Raw genomic sequence first — 15,662 nt, 5'->3', positions numbered from 1 at the left:
ACCTCTTAGGGTTATCCTCAACTCTTCCTGGAAGAACTCCACTTTGCCTCTTCATAGAGTCGGCTGTTTGGGCAACTTGTACGTCTAGCTTTTTGACGTGCGAAGATAAAGCTCCAAACTTCCCATTCAGGTCATTGTACATGCAGTCAACCTTCACGTTCATGTCTTTAGATGCTTTCTAGTTCGTCATAACAAGCTGTTGGATGGACTGTTCAAGTCTGCCGATTTGTGAAGCTAGCTGGTTCGTCGTGACTCCTTGCTGTTGTACAAATTGATTGTTAAAACCCGTACCTTGATAGTTATATGGCTGTCGCGGTTGATAAGCTCCTGTCCCTCCGAAGTTTCCAACTTGGAACTTGTTTTGGAAGGATTTTTGCTGTGGTGGGTAGTACGATTCTTGAGGATTCTCCACATTTGGAATGCGGTAAGAGAGATTGTAGTAATTTGCATTCCGAAAGTTGTTGTTGAAGATTTGGATATGGTGCTTGTGCTCCTACATAGTTCACCTCTTCTTCTTGAAAGGCTTGATGTGATCGATATCACTAGGTCCTTCATCTTCTGCGCCATTGTTGGTCTCACAAGCATGGATTGGGCGATTGTTGCTCTTCAAAAGCTGGCTCATCATGTTCTTCAACACGATTATCTCCTTGTTGTCTGTTCCGTTTTGCTTCGTCGAGCGATCGAATTCAGGACAATCAGTGTTATTGGCTTGAGCCAAATTCTCGATGAGGGCTCTTCCTTGTGCTATCGTCTTTTGTCCAAAATCTCCATTGCTAGCTGTATCAAGCGAAAGTTTGTATTTTGGTTGTAAACTTTGGTAAAAGGTGCTCAACAGGCTTGATCCGGGAAATCCATGGTGAGGGCAATCACATTCATACTCCTTAAAACGTTCCCAGGCTTCATAGAAAGGTTCAGTCGGTCCTTGCTGAAAACTTGAGACCTTTGTTCTCAACAAATTCGACCTTGACTTTGTATAGAAGTGGTTCAGGAAAGCAGTTTTACCCTCTTCCCAATTAATAATTGATCCTGCAGGAAAAGATTTCAACCAACGGTGAGCTTTGTCTGCTAATGATAAAGGGAACAACTTACACTTTAAATAGTCTGCTGGAACTTGGTTTGTTCTCATCATGCTGCAGATTTCTTCAAAAAGCTCGATATGGTCCATTGGGTGTTCAGAAGGAACTCCATGGAATTGGTTTTGTTTCACCAATGAGATGATTTGAGGCTTGACTTCAAACTCATTCCGGTTCGGAAATGGAACTTGAATTGCAGAACGGTTCTGAAAATTTTGAGTATGTGATCAAAATCAGCTATGCGATGGTTCCTGGCTTGTCTTCGATGTTGATTTGCTGGTTGAACAGGGCGGTTAACGCGTCCATTCTGCTGCATCCCTTGGTGGTCACCATCGGCTGCATTGATAGGTGCATCAAGGTCTTCACGTTCTTCTCTCTCACGGTTTTGGTGGTTTCTTGGAGGAACCTTATCCTCTTCTCCATCTTGTCGAGCATGATCACCTCCTCTGTGATCGTTTTCTTCATTTTCTCCATGTTCGGACCCGTCTTGGTCCATATTTAAAGCTCGGTTAATAGGATCTCCAGGCTGATCGTCGTTGGCCATTCCTTGCGTTCGTCTAAATCTTCGAAGTTCTCTTTCGTGTCTGTCTAGCTCGTCTAGAATTGGAATGTTTTCTACAGGTCTGCGCCTGGTATTCATGCAATTCAGAGAAAAACAAAAGAAGTGAAAGATAATTCAGCAAAACTTTAAGAAAGAACTAGAGATCAGGTGTCTAGAACAGAAGTTAGAACAAGAAAAATAACAAAAAGGCAGTGAAACAAATCCCCGGCAACGGCGCCAAAAACTTGATACGTGTCAACTGCGTGAGGGAACAAGTTTTACCCTTAACAAAAACAAATGAAAGCCGCAAGTGCACAGCTAATCAGTTGTAGTATTTTGGGATCGAATCCACATAGATTTATGTGTCTGGTATTCTTCTACGGTTTCTAACTTTATGTCTAGACTAGATTGGTTTTAGAGGTTGGTTGTTTGTCACAGACTAAACTAAAACAAAAGAAATCGAATAAATCTATCCTAGAAAACAAGTAGAAAAATCGAATGGAAAGCAAATAAAGCAAGCAAAATATCGAACTAAGGCAATTGAAATGCAGATCTAAATAAGCAAGTAAAAATCGATTGGTTTGTAAACTATGGCTAAAAACGCTGAGCTTTTAGGAACTCAACAGGGATCATAATCGGTTTTAACACTAGGGTTGATAGATTGGAATTGACGGATATCGATATATAGGGTTCTAGAGCTAGAGTACGGCGGTATGACTACGTCACTGTCGTGATCGTAACCAACTGTTTCTCGCAACCCTGGCCAGTAGGTTTCCACTCTGGCCCTGGAAGGGAGAAAACGCAAGAGCTGCACAAGACTCGTCAATACTCACGATCTCGCCGCAGGTAGGTTTCCACTCCTACGGAAAAATCGCCTGTTTCAATCTAGGTCTGATACTTAATGAAAACTTTTGCAACACTAACTATCTAGATCAGATACTAGGTGATCAATCAAGCATACATGCAATAAAAACGAGAATAAACAGAGAACAAAGTTAAAATCCCAGATCTATAAACCTAGATGTCTTAATCGATTATGAGAGCCCCTTTCGGGAACCCTAAGCCCAACTCGGGATCTACTCAGACATGGCTGAGGTCGACATCATCATTGGTTTTAATAAAAGTAATCAAAAACAGTAAAGAAAAGAGATGAAAGAAAACTTCTCTATTGAAGAACTCAGACTTGAACAATCTTCTACAAAAATCGCATAAAAACGGCTAAAGGAAAAGGGTTTCTGTAATGTATGAAGGGTAGTGTCTAAAAACGATCTAAATGACAAGTATTTATTGTCTTCAATACTCCATGGTCTCTAGGGTTCCGGAATTGAGGCTGAGACATGACTTTGGGCTTCAGAAATATGGGCTTTAATTCGGAGTTGGCCGGCCACGGTCGGAAATAACGTGACCGCGGGGAATAAGTGGTTGGCCGCGGTCGAGGAGCTTGTGACCACGAGGAATAGGCTGGTGGCCGCGGTCGCGTGACTTGCTGGCCGTCTTTGAGTGGTTCCGGGGCTGATGGAATATCTTGAGATCCAACCGTTAGAATGTCTCCAAACCAAGTGCATTTGAAAGCTAGTTGATTCTTCTATAAGTTGTACAATTTTGAGGGTGATCGGACGGTGAGAAGGTCTTCTTATCTCCATGAGAGTTCTGATGGTCTACATTTATCCAAAATAGTCTTTTTGTTCTAATTTGTGCCTCTTTATCCCAAATTACCTGAAAAGTCTTTTAAAATCCGAAAACATAGAAATCCTTTGAAAACCTTTGAAAATAGAGTAAAAACACCTGTAAAAGACATTAAAGTGATCCATAAAAATGGTCAAAATCTGGTGTTATCAACTCCCCCAGACTTAGTCTTTTGTTTGTCCTCAAACAAAATAAAGGCTAAATCTCGGCGAGAGGTTTGAAAACGCAGGAACTAAACAAAATCTCAGAGACCAAACTTCTAGACCAATATCAATCATTATGCATCAATCGGAAATAGCCTAGAGAATTCTCACTAGCAATACGGGCATAACTAGTCCGTTAATCCGTCATGCAGAAAATCTATTGCCCCAAGATTGAACTTCCAGTCAACTAGCTCTTAACATTCATAAAACATCTCGGTGGTTCTCATCAAAGAAAATATAAGCAAGGCGAGCTAGGTGTAAAAAGGGTTATTCTAGGGGTAAGGCTTAAAGTGTTTACGGGTTACCTGAAGATCTAGAGGATCCAAGATATTATGCAAAACCGCAAGAGAGAGTGAAGCTGTTGGTATCCACAGTTTTCAGTCACTTTCTTCTTGCCATAGATTCCTGGTCTTCTTCCTCAAGTTCTCTCCTAACTCCCCCAGACTTAGATTTTTGTAAATCTTTCAAAACCATAGCTCCTTAAACGGATAGTGGTTGCTTCTTGCTCCAAAAATTTCGACAATCTAAGACTCATTAGGCTTTTTGTTTTCTTCTCTCTTTTCATTCATTTTTTTTTTTGAAAGAGAGGGAACGCATTTAGATATAGAGTCATACAGAGCACAAAATTACCAATTAAGATCAGTCTTGTAAAGCTTCATGAGGTTTCTGATATTCTTCCTTCCCAATTCCATTCAGTCTTCCTTGTGAGTGACTGAAAACTGCGTCGCTCCTCTTCTCTCCGACGATTTTGCACATATCGCTGATATAAACTAAAGAGAGAATGCATGAGGATTGAAAACAAGGGTTTTGGGTTTAGGGTATGGTACCAGATAAAGATGAACTGGCCAACTAGGAAGACAAAAAGTGGTAAAAATGAGAGTAAAAGACGTCCTAGATGTATATCTTGATGCCTGCCTAAGATTAATGATGAGAAAATTAGACATCAATATTAAGGTCAAATAAAATGAGCTAGTATATCCTGTCAGAAAGAGTCTCCATGAATAGAAGTCCTCTGGTGGGAGTTCGTAGTGCAAGTACTCTAGCTACCGCCTAGTCTAGTGCTAACCACAAATGAGCTATCATGCATAGTGTAGAAGCGTGCAGGTCTAAATTATCATAGTTTTGTGTCGAACATTCCTGAAAAATACTTAAGGTCGAATAGGTTACATATTAAAATTTAAAAAGTACTTGAAATTTTAAAAGCAAAAATAAGAAAATGATTAGTACGGATAGACATCCTCCCCGAGACTTAAATCACAATGTTCCCAGTGTGAAAAAGTTGGTGAGAAGATGGTGAATAAAAGCAAAAAGTAAAATAAGATAAAAGAAAAGAAAATGATGATAGAACCGTAATGGCAGTGAAGTGCTGATCAATCACTCATCCTCCGATGTGTCTGCTTCGAACTGGTGCTGCTCTTGTAGGAAAGTGACAACGCGCTCAAAGCATCGTCCTTGTCTCTCAACTCTGCGCTCCAGATCAGAATGTGTGTGTGATGATGTCGATGATGAAGTGTGGCCAGTCGAAACAGATGGCTGAAAGTGAGCACGGGCCGCAGCTGCATCGCGTTTTGCCTTGGCCACTATGTATTGGCCGATGGTGAATGGTAGACGAGGCAAAGATGGCAGAAACTCATTGGGTTCTGGAGTCCATCACGGACGTCCTCCGTTACACAATCTCGGGACTGATGCTGAAGGTAAACAGACTCGGTGCTCCTCCGTGCCAGTGCAATACTTGTAACCAAACCTGTCTTGATTGAAAGCGGCACGAGAGATAGTGTGATCACGAGAGAGATAAAGTAGGTCATACCAGACGTCGGGAAGTGGATCATCAGATGAGAAGTCGAATCCTACAGCCTGTAGTATCGCTGTAATACGCTCCCGTAAGCTGGAGTAGCGTCCTCGCAACCATGTAAATCATGCTTCACCTTCACCATGTTCTGTGCTATGATCCAGGCAAAGCAGGCAAGTCGTGGATCGTCCATAAATGGCATCTGAAGTGTAATAAGCTCGGTCTTCAAAACACATCCCATGTTTGCTCTAGAGAACATCGTGTGTGCTAAGAGCTTGTGCACAACTCTCACTGCATGATGAGTAAAAAGGGCTGACTTGGATCTCCCGCTATCATAGACGCCATGACCCATCTCTCTCTATAAATTAAAATCGGGTTCCACTTTAAGGTGAATGCTGTCAGTGTATGGAAGCTTAAGAGCTGCACAAAGTGCAGAAATGGTGAGCGAGTAAGTCTGTCCGCGGATAGAGAATGACAAGATACCATTAGATGCTCTGGGATTCCTCCTCTTTGTGTGGTGGAGTGTAATAGTTGCTAAAAACTTGCGGACTAGCTCAGGATAAGTTGGAAGGTTCAGCTCCATGTAGGGTCTCAGCTTAAGTGCATCGATGTACCAGATTACATCTTCTCTGATTCCAAGCATCTCAAGTGTATGATAATCAATGCAAGGCGTATGTTTGATGTTCAGCTTCTTGAAACGTCTTGCATAGTCCACTCTCGGGTTTATCTCTTTGCCAATGTATCGGATCTGTGGTGGCTCGGGAGTTGCTCGTATTTCTCTTGAGTGCTGGAGCATTCTCATCACGTAGTTTCTTCTTCTCGGTCTGGCTTGGTTCAGCATGTACTCTCCTAGAGTAACATCATCGGGAATGTCCTCAGAGCTGTCACCAGTGCGACGGCTTCTTCGGGATCTGGTTTGTTCCATTTTCCTACAAAACGAGAGGATTCTTGGAAAAAGAGTGAATATGGATGCTGATTTTAACGCATTAACGATCAGTTATACCAATCCTAGTATACAGAGATTAGTTAAAACCACAAGCAAGCAGAATTGACATTGAATCGAAGAAATCGAGTAGTTCATGACCAGATTCGGATTTTTGATGTTCTCAACATAGAAATCTTCTAAAAATCGGTTTTAATGAGCAATTTCCATGTCAATTTTATAGGTTGCCTAATACTAATCACTAATCACACAAGACTTAATCAAATTCATCAATTTTGCTATTCCAAATTCGATTTTTATAAAGTATGTGGAATCCAAATTTCAAAAATCTGAATTCCTTTTAAGCTAGGTGTTAAAATCGATTTTTAGATAACCTAGAAGGATAATCTATTGTTCTAAAGCTATTTCCACCATCAATAAACCAAGATTTAGGCTTTTTAATAAACCCTAGATTCAAAAATCAATTAAAAATGGCGAGTTTGAGCTTCATACCTTGCTGGAAAGAGAGATTTGATGACATAATTGAAATCAGCTTTGAAAAAGAGTGAGGTTTGGACCAAGAATCTCTTAAAAAGCCTAAGAATTAAAAAAGATGTTATATCTCCTAAATCTCAAAGTCTTTTGGAAGAGAAGAGAAAAAGGAGTTTTTGATCCAAAAAGTGCATTTCCTTTCTTTAAAAAGCGTTTTTGTAGTGAAAACGGGAAATTTACGGGAATTCAAAAGTTTATGGGAACTTACCTGTTTTGTCTTGTACGCAACGGGAAATTTAAAACTTACGGAAAATCTTAAAGGACTTTACCAGGAATGCTCCAGGAATTTTGGGAAATCACCAGGAATCACCAGGTAACACCGGGAATCACCGGTATTCACCAGGCAACACCGGAATCACCAGGTAACACCGGGACTCACCGGGTAACACCGGGAATCACCGGGAATTCACCAGGCAACACCGGGAATCACCAGGACTCATTGGGTAACACCGGGAATCACCGGGAATCACCGGGAATTTCTTGAAAAGCGGCGGAAATCCGAATTCCTATCTCAACGACCAACGGCCGCGGTCAGGAGAGGCGCGACCGCGGTGGCTATAGGCTCGGCCGCGGTCATATTCACGGTGCCGCGGTCGATGATGCCTTGGCAGCAGGTCGGTTAGTCGCGACCGCGGCCCTTTTTCCTGCGGCCTTCGTCCAACTTTCAGGTCTTTGCCAGGCCGAGTAGCTAAAAACCTATCATTTTTTCTTGGCTTTTCTAATTTTCTGATTTTTTTTTGTTTTATAAAGTACCTGAAACTAAAAAGAAAAGGAAAACATAAATTGTAAAAAGGAAAAGAAAACTAAAAGAAAGAGTACCTAAATGGGTTGCCTTCCATTAAGCGCTTTTGTTTTAAGTCGTTTAGCTCGACGTAGGTATGAAGAATCAAGCTGATTTGAATGGCACTCCACTTGATGTGCCTTTATCACTTCAGGTGCATGGAGGTTTTACTTCTTCTCCTTGAGGAGCCGTTTTCTTTTCTTTACTCTTCTTTCGGACCTTAACATTGTTTAAAACCCTGTTTGTGTTTTCGATCAGCTCCTGGATCTGGTCCTCACTAGTTTCTGTTGCATCCGGTGGAATGATGATCTTGATCTTTGCAAAAGCTTTCGGCTTCTCCTTTTCTTTCTCTTTTGGCCGGCTTTCTTTGCTTGGAAAATCATCTAGGATAATCAGATAAAACCTTCTGCGATCTACATTGAGGAATACAGCATGCCGGTTTGCGTGATCGATTACTGCTCCTACGGTAGCCAGAACAGGTCTTCCGAAAATGAGTGGCCTCTCCTTGTCTTTATCCATTTCCAGGACTTGGAAATCTGCTGGAACAATCTTGTCTCCTACTAGAACTTGTAGATCATGAATCGCCCCTTCAGTATCTTTTTGAGATGAATCTCCAAAGATAACCTTGACTGTCGATGTCCTTAAGGTTTTAATGCCCAATTTTTTGGCAAACGTCTTTGACATGATGTTGACATTGGCTCCAGAATCGCACAGACAGTCCATGAACTTGATTCCTGAAATGAAACATTGGAAAACAAAATGTCCCGGATCGTCGGCTTTTGTAAGCCTTTGAAACGGTGATCGTTGAGGTACCTTGAATGGTGGCTGCTTGGCATCGACATCCTTGTAAAGTGGTACAAAGATTGGGGTTTCTTCATTCTTTCCATCGGTTCTGGTTTCTTCTTCGGGCAGTGTGGTTATGGTATTGCAAAACCTCTTAGGATTATCCTCAACTCTTCCTGGAAGAACTCCACTTTGCCTCTTCATAGAGTCGGCTGTTTGGGCAACTTGTACGTCTAGCTTTTTGACGTGCGAAGATAAAGCTCCAAACTTCCCATTCAGGTCATTGTACATGCAGTCAACCTTCACGTTCATGTCTTTAGATGCTTTCTAGTTCGTCATAACAAGCTGTTGGATGGACTGTTCAAGTCTGCCGATTTGTGAAGCTAGCTGGTTCGTCGTGACTCCTTGCTGTTGTACAAATTGATTGTTAAAACCCGTACCTTGATAGTTATATGGCTGTCGCGGTTGATAAGCTCCTGTCCCTCCGAAGTTTCCAACTTGGAACTTGTTTTGGAAGGATTTTTGCTGTGGTGGGTAGTACGATTCTTGAGGATTCTCCACATTTGGATTGCGGTAAGAGAGATTGTTGTAATTTGCATTCCGAAAGTTGTTGTTGAAGATTTGGATATGGTGCTTGTGCTCCTACATAGTTTACCTCTTCTTCTTGAAAGGCTTGATGTGATCGATATCACTAGGTCCTTCATCTTCTGCGCCATTGTTGGTCTCACAAGCATGGATTGGGCGATTGTTGCTCTTCAAAAGCTGGCTCATCATGTTCTTCAACACGATTATCTCCTTGTTGTCTGTTCCGTTTTGCTTCGTCGAGCGATCGAATTCAGGACAATCAGTGCTATTGGCTTGAGCCAAATTCTCGATGAGGGCTCTTCCTTGTGATATCGTCTTTTGTCCAAAATCTCCATTGCTAGCTGTATCAAGCGAAAGTTTGTATTTTGGTTGTAAACTTTGGTAAAAGGTGCTCAACAGGCTTGATCCGGGAAATCCATGGTGAGGGCAATCACATTCATACTCCTTAAAACGTTCCCAGGCTTCATAGAAAGGTTCAGTCGGTCCTTGCTGAAAACTTGAGACCTTTGTTCTCAACAAATTCGACCTTGACTTTGTATAGAAGTGGTTCAGGAAAGCAGTTTTACACTCTTCCCAATTAGTAATTGATCCTGCAGAAAAAGATTTCAACCAACGGTGAGCTTTGTCTGCTAATGATAAAGGGAACAACTTACACTTTAAATAGTCTGCTGGAACTTGGTTTGTTCTCATCATGCTGCAGATTTCTTCAAAAAGCTCGATATGGTCCATTGGGTGTTCAGAAGGAACTCCATGGAATTGGTTTTGTTTCACCAATGAGATGATTTGAGGCTTGACTTCAAACTCATTCCGGTTCGGAAATGGAACTTGAATTGCAGAACGGTTCTGAAAATTTTGAGTAGGTGCATCAAAATCAGCTATGCGATGGTTCCTGGCTTGTCTTCGATGTTGATTTGCTGGCTGAACAGGGCGGTTAACGCGTCCATTCTGCTGCATCCCTTGGTGGTCACCATCCGCTGCATTGATAGGTGTATCAAGGTCTTCACGTTCTTCTCTCTCGCGGTTTTGGTGGTTTCTTGGAGGAACCTTATCCTCTTCTCCATCTTGTCGAGCATGATCACCTCCTCTGTGATCGTTTTTATGGATCACTTTAATGTCTTTTACAGGTGTTTTTACTCCATTTTCAAAGGTTTTGAAAGGATTTTTATGTTTTCGAATTTTAAAAAACTTTTCAGGTAATTTGGGATAAAGAGGAACAAATTGGAACAAAAAGACTCTTTTGGATAAATGCAGACCGTCAGAACTCTCATGGAGAGACGAAGACCTTCTCACCGTCTGACCACCCTCAAAATTGGACAACTTATAGAAGAATCAACCAGCTTTCAAATGCACTTAGTTTGGAGACATTCCAACGGTTAGATCTCAAGATATTCCATTAGCCCCGGAGCCACTCAAAGACGGCCAGCAAGTCACGCGACCGCGGCCACCAGCCCATTCCCCGCGGTCACAAGCTTCCCGACCGCGGCCAACCACCTATATCCCGCGGTCACGTCACTCCCGACCGCGGCCGGCCAACACCGAATTAAAGCCCATATTTCTGAAGCCCAAAGTCATTTCTCAGCCTTAATTCTGGAACCCTAGAGACCATGGAGTATTGAAGACTATAAATACTTGTCATTTAGGTCGTTTTTAGACACAACCTTCATACTTTACAGAAACCCTTTTCCTTTAGCCGTTTTTATGCGATTTTAGTAGAAGATTGTTCACGTCTGAGTTCTTCAATAGAGAAGCTTTCTTTCATCTCTTTTCTTTACAGTTTGTGATTACTTTTATTAAAACCAATGATGATGTCGACCTCAGCTGAGTTGGGCTTAAGGTTCCCGAAAGGGGCTCTCATAATCGATTAAGACATCTAGGTTTATAGATCTGGAATTTTAACTTTGTCTCTCTGTTTATTCTCGTTCTTATTGCATGTATGCTTGATTGATCACCTAGTATCTGATCTAGATAATTAGTGTTGCGAAAGTTTTCATTAAGTATCAGACCTAGAATGAAACAGACGATTTTTCCGTAGGAGTGGAAACCTACCTGCGGCGAGATCGTGAGTATTGACGAGTCTTGTGCAGCTCTTGCGTTCTCTCCCTTCCAGGGCCAGAGTGGAAACCTACTGGTCAGGGTTGCGAGAAACAGTTGATTATGGTCACGACAGTGACGTAGTCATACCGTCGTACTCTAGCTCTAGAACCCCATATATCGATATTCGTCAATCCCAATCTATCAACCCTAGTGTTAAAACCGATTATGATCCCTGTAGAGTTCCCGAAAGCTCAGCGTTTTTAGCCATAGTTTACAAACCAATCGATTTTTACTTGCTTATTTAGATCTGCATTTCAATTGTTTAGGTTCGATATTTTGCTTGCTTTACTTGCTTTTCATTCGATTTTTCTACTTGTTTTCTAGGATAGATTTATTTGCTTTCTTTCGTTTTAGTTTAATCCGTGACAAACAACCAACCTCTAAAACCAATTTGGTCTAGACATAAAGTTAGAAATCGTAGAAGAATACCAGGCACACAAATCTCTGTGGATTCGATCCCTAAATACTACAACTGATTAGCTGTGCACTTGCGGCTTTCACTTATTTTTGTTAAGGGTAAAACTTGTTCTTTCACGCAGTTGACACGCATCAGGTACCCGCTTTGGCTGCACGGTGAGTCATATCTTTAATAACAATAACAACACATGATCGTGTGTAGTTTCCACTGTATGCAAATCTTGCGGTTTTAATTCTTTAACACTGACCTTAGAGGCTTAGGCATTCATATCTGAATTTGACATTGTGATTTATGGCAGATTTTACTTAAAGGACGCCACAGCGATAGGTTGAAAAAGGTCAAAGAAGTAGTACAATATTCAGTTATCCTGGCTTATTGTCTAATCCTGGAGGCTTCTTTCCTCGCTGATCGTCAAACAATGTTCTCCACCATGTTTACAAAAGAAGGTAAATATTTAGGCTTTGTTGAAAATCCGGAATCAGTTCCAGTTTCTGAGGATACAGATATATCGAACATCAGCTATCTTGATTCGATACAGGAATCTGCAGAAGATACTGCAGAAAAGGATGAGAATAAACAGCCTTTGTTACTTGACCTCGGGCTCTCGGTGAACACGAATTCAGATGATGGAGACCAGTCACAAACAAATGATCTTGAGACCACCTTGGATTCCTTGGAGTCTCAGAGTATAGTGGTTTTAGTCTTGAAAAGGAACGCCCTCAGGGGGATAATATGTGACCGAAGTGGTTTAGTCTGCTTTAAATTTTACGGGAGCTTTGGTGTTCCCTTGGAAAGATTCCTGCGAGTATTGTTTGATAAGGTTTAACTCTGCTTCTCTTGTCAATTTTTAATGAAATGCTATTTTTTATTTTACTTTTTCTTTTTCTTTTGCCAAGGTTAATCTGTGCTCGTTATGTTAAGAAAACTTAAAGTTAACTGGCACTACAACATTTTTGTGGTTCAAATTTTTTATGATGCAGAGTGACCGATGTCAAACGTGCGAGGAAACTCCAGAAACACATCTTGACTATTATACTTGCCACAACAAGACACTAACAATCCAAATGAAGCGAATTTCTGAAACATGTCTGTATGGTGAGGCACAAGGAAAAATCTGGATATGGAGTCGTTGTGGAAAGTGTAAAACACAGAATGAGATATCCACAAAACGAGTGATGATGTCGACTGCTGCTCGTATGATGCAGCACCGCATTAACAGCTTCAACGACTTTTCCTTAATTAAGCATTACCTATTTTATTTAGGATTTTAACTAGAGTCGGTTTATTCTTTTCCTTTTTGTTTCAGCATTCCTTTTGTGTTTTTAGAAACCTAAAGCCTATATAAGGCTTCTCTTAGTCTTTGTTTTACGCAGCTTTTGATAATTATTAATAACAAGAGAGTTTCTCTTCATCCTTGCTTCGATTTGATTTAATTCATCAAACAAGAAGTTGGTCCTAAGAGATTTCGTCAAAATCTCTTGGTTGAGCGAGGTAGGTCTCAAGTGATTTCCTATAATATCTTGATCGAGCTACAAATCCGTTTCTTCTGCTACGTCAGGTTGGTATCAGAGCAAAACCCTTTATTCATAATGGCAAGACCTCTTCGTGATCCCCCACCAACAGAAGCCGAGCTTACTCATCAAACTCTTGAGCGACTTCAAGAACAGATGCAACAGCTCACGGTTGCGATTCAAGCGATGGCTGAACAGCGTGTACCCCCTCAGCAACACGCCGTTGATCAAGCAAATCAGGACGATGATGATGCTGAACACGATGATGATGCTGAACACGATGATGAGATAAATCCGTTTGCAGGGTAGCATCGACAACCTCCATTATTTCCCGCCATCGATGATCGTTGGGAGCAAGGATTCAAATCTGAACTTCCCGAATTCCATGGTGGATCCACCGCAGAAGAGCTTTTGGATTGGATCGTCACTGTCAAAGAGGTCCTCGAACTCAAACATGTCCCGTTAGATGGTTGTGTTCCCGTGATTGCAATGCGATTTCGAAACAGGGCAGCAGCTTGGTGGACTCAATTGAAAACCACGCGAGCTCGTGAAAGAAAAGCAAAACTTTTATCTTGGGAAAAACTGAAGAAACATCTGCGCAAAATGTTTCTTCCGTACAACTATGATCACCTTATGTTTCAGCGTATACAGAATTTGAGGGAGGGTTCTCGTTCGGTTGAAGAGTATTCTACTGAATACTCTTACTCGTATTGATATTAGAGATTCAGAACAACAGTTGGTGGCTCGTTTTGTTGGAGGGTTACGTCAACAAATTCAGCACACTTTGAATTTGTTTCATCCATTAACGGTGTCTGAAGCTCATCAACAAGCGTTGACTGTGGAGGCTCAGAGTAAAAGTAATTATACTCCTTGGGGATCTTCTCGAACGACATGTCCTTTGCTTCCTCCAAACTCATCGCACCAGTCACCAGGGATTGCGCTGCCAAAACCCGAACATGCTATTCCATCAACAGACTCGAACCATGCCTCACGACCGGGTACTCTGAGGTGCTTTAATTGTGGCGAACCGTGTCATCGACAATCGGCTTGCCCGACACGTAACCGTTTTGGTCTACTTCTTGATGACACTAGACGAGACGTGGAAGTGATTTATGATGAAGAACCTGTGGAGGAGACAAAGGAGTTACATGCTGTTACAGGTTCTCTTCTTGTGGTTAGACGGGTTTGTTTGGCACCACGCGTTCTCGACGAGTCATCTCAGAGGAACCAGCTCTTTCACTCTCGATGTACGATGATCAATGGCAGAGTCTGCAACCTTATCATTGATTCGGGTAGCTGTGAGAACCTTATCATTAAAAGTGCAACCACATCCATGTCCTTATAAGTTAGCCTGGGTTCAACAAGGGAACGAAGTCGCTGTGTCTACGCGTGCACTTGTAGACTTTTCAATCGGAAATTCTTATAAGGATCAAGTCTTTTGTGATATCGCTCCAATGGACGCTTATCATCAGTTGCTTGGACGACCGTGGGAATTCGATCGGCGTGTTACACATGATGGCTATCTTAATACCTACACCATTCGATTCAACAATAAGAAATTTACCTTAAAGCCATCACTTCCCGTGCCACCTACTCCTCCATCTAATCCAATCATGTTGCTACAACGTGCACCCTTTGAAACTGAGATGTGTGAAGCTGGTATGGTTTTGCTTGTGCTTACTGCCTCAGTAGCTTCATCATCAATACCTAGCCCTCCTCAATGTGTCGAATCACTTTTAAGTGAATTCGCCGATGTCTTTCCAAACGATCTTCCTCCGGGCTTGCTTCCGTTACGAGACATCCAGCATTGTATTGGTTTAATGCCCAATGCAGCTCTTCCCAATCGTCCTCATTACCGTATGAGCCCTAGTGAGCATGAGGAGTTGCGACAGCAAGTTGAAGATCTCGTTGCTAAGGGTTTTCTTCGTGAAAGCTTAAGCCCTTGCGCAGTACCTGCTTTATTGATACCAAAGAAAGATGGTTCTTGGCGCATGTGTGTGGATAGTCGTGCGATCAATAAGATCACAGTTCGATATCGTTTTCCTATTCCTCGACTTGACTTATTGGATCAAATAGGTGCTGCCACCGTGTTCTCGAAGCTTGATTTAAAAAGCGGTTATCATCAAATTCGCATATGCGGCCTGGAGATTAGTGGAAAACTGCATTCAAGACACGCGAAGGATTATTTGAGTGGATGGTAATGCCCTTCGGACTCTCTAATGCACCAAGCACGTTTATGCGTGTAATGAACCAAGCTCTTCGACCCTTTCTCGGTAAATTTGTTGTCGTTTATTTAGATAACATTTTAATTTTTAGCCTGGCTTTGGATGATCATCTTCAACATTTGCTTGAGGTTCTGTTAGTTCTGCGACAGCATAAACTGTATGCCACAATGAAAAAGTGTGAGTTTGGTTCTGCGGAAGTACATATATGGGATACATCGTTTCAGATAAAGGCCTAGCAGTTGATCTTAGCAAAGTTTCAGCAATCAGTTCTTGGCCGATCCCAAAACACTGACTGAAGCTCGCATCTTCCATGGCTTGGCGTCTTTTTATAGACGTTTTGTTCCACAGTTTAGCAGTCTAATGGCACATATTACCGATTGCATGAAGGATAGCGCGTTTGTTTGGACTTCAGCGGCAACCTCTGCATTTGAGCTCGTGAAACAGAAGCTGGTTTCAGCGCCGATTTTATCTTTGCCAGACTTTTCCTTGGTTTTTGAGC

General features: G+C 41.8%; 2 non-coding genes and 1 pseudogene across 2 annotated transcripts; all 3 read left to right on the top strand.

Moving 5' to 3' along the window:
• Positions 1-15,662, top strand: part of LOC112084160 — a 34,116-nt pseudogene that overhangs the window by 13,721 nt on the left and 4,733 nt on the right.
• On the top strand, positions 849-957 carry LOC112084230. The gene has a single exon (XR_002898189.1). It is a non-coding gene; the product is annotated as a small nucleolar RNA R71 (small nucleolar RNA).
• Positions 9,328-9,436, top strand: LOC112084229. The gene has a single exon (XR_002898188.1). It is a non-coding gene; the product is annotated as a small nucleolar RNA R71 (small nucleolar RNA).

This window comes from Eutrema salsugineum, unplaced genomic scaffold, assembly GCF_000478725.1.
Source record: "Eutrema salsugineum unplaced genomic scaffold, Eutsalg1_0 scaffold_5, whole genome shotgun sequence".
NCBI classification, from domain to species: domain Eukaryota; kingdom Viridiplantae; phylum Streptophyta; class Magnoliopsida; order Brassicales; family Brassicaceae; genus Eutrema; species Eutrema salsugineum.
The sequence above is the reverse complement of the archived record's forward strand: the minus strand, read 5'-3'. Positions and strand labels throughout refer to the sequence as shown.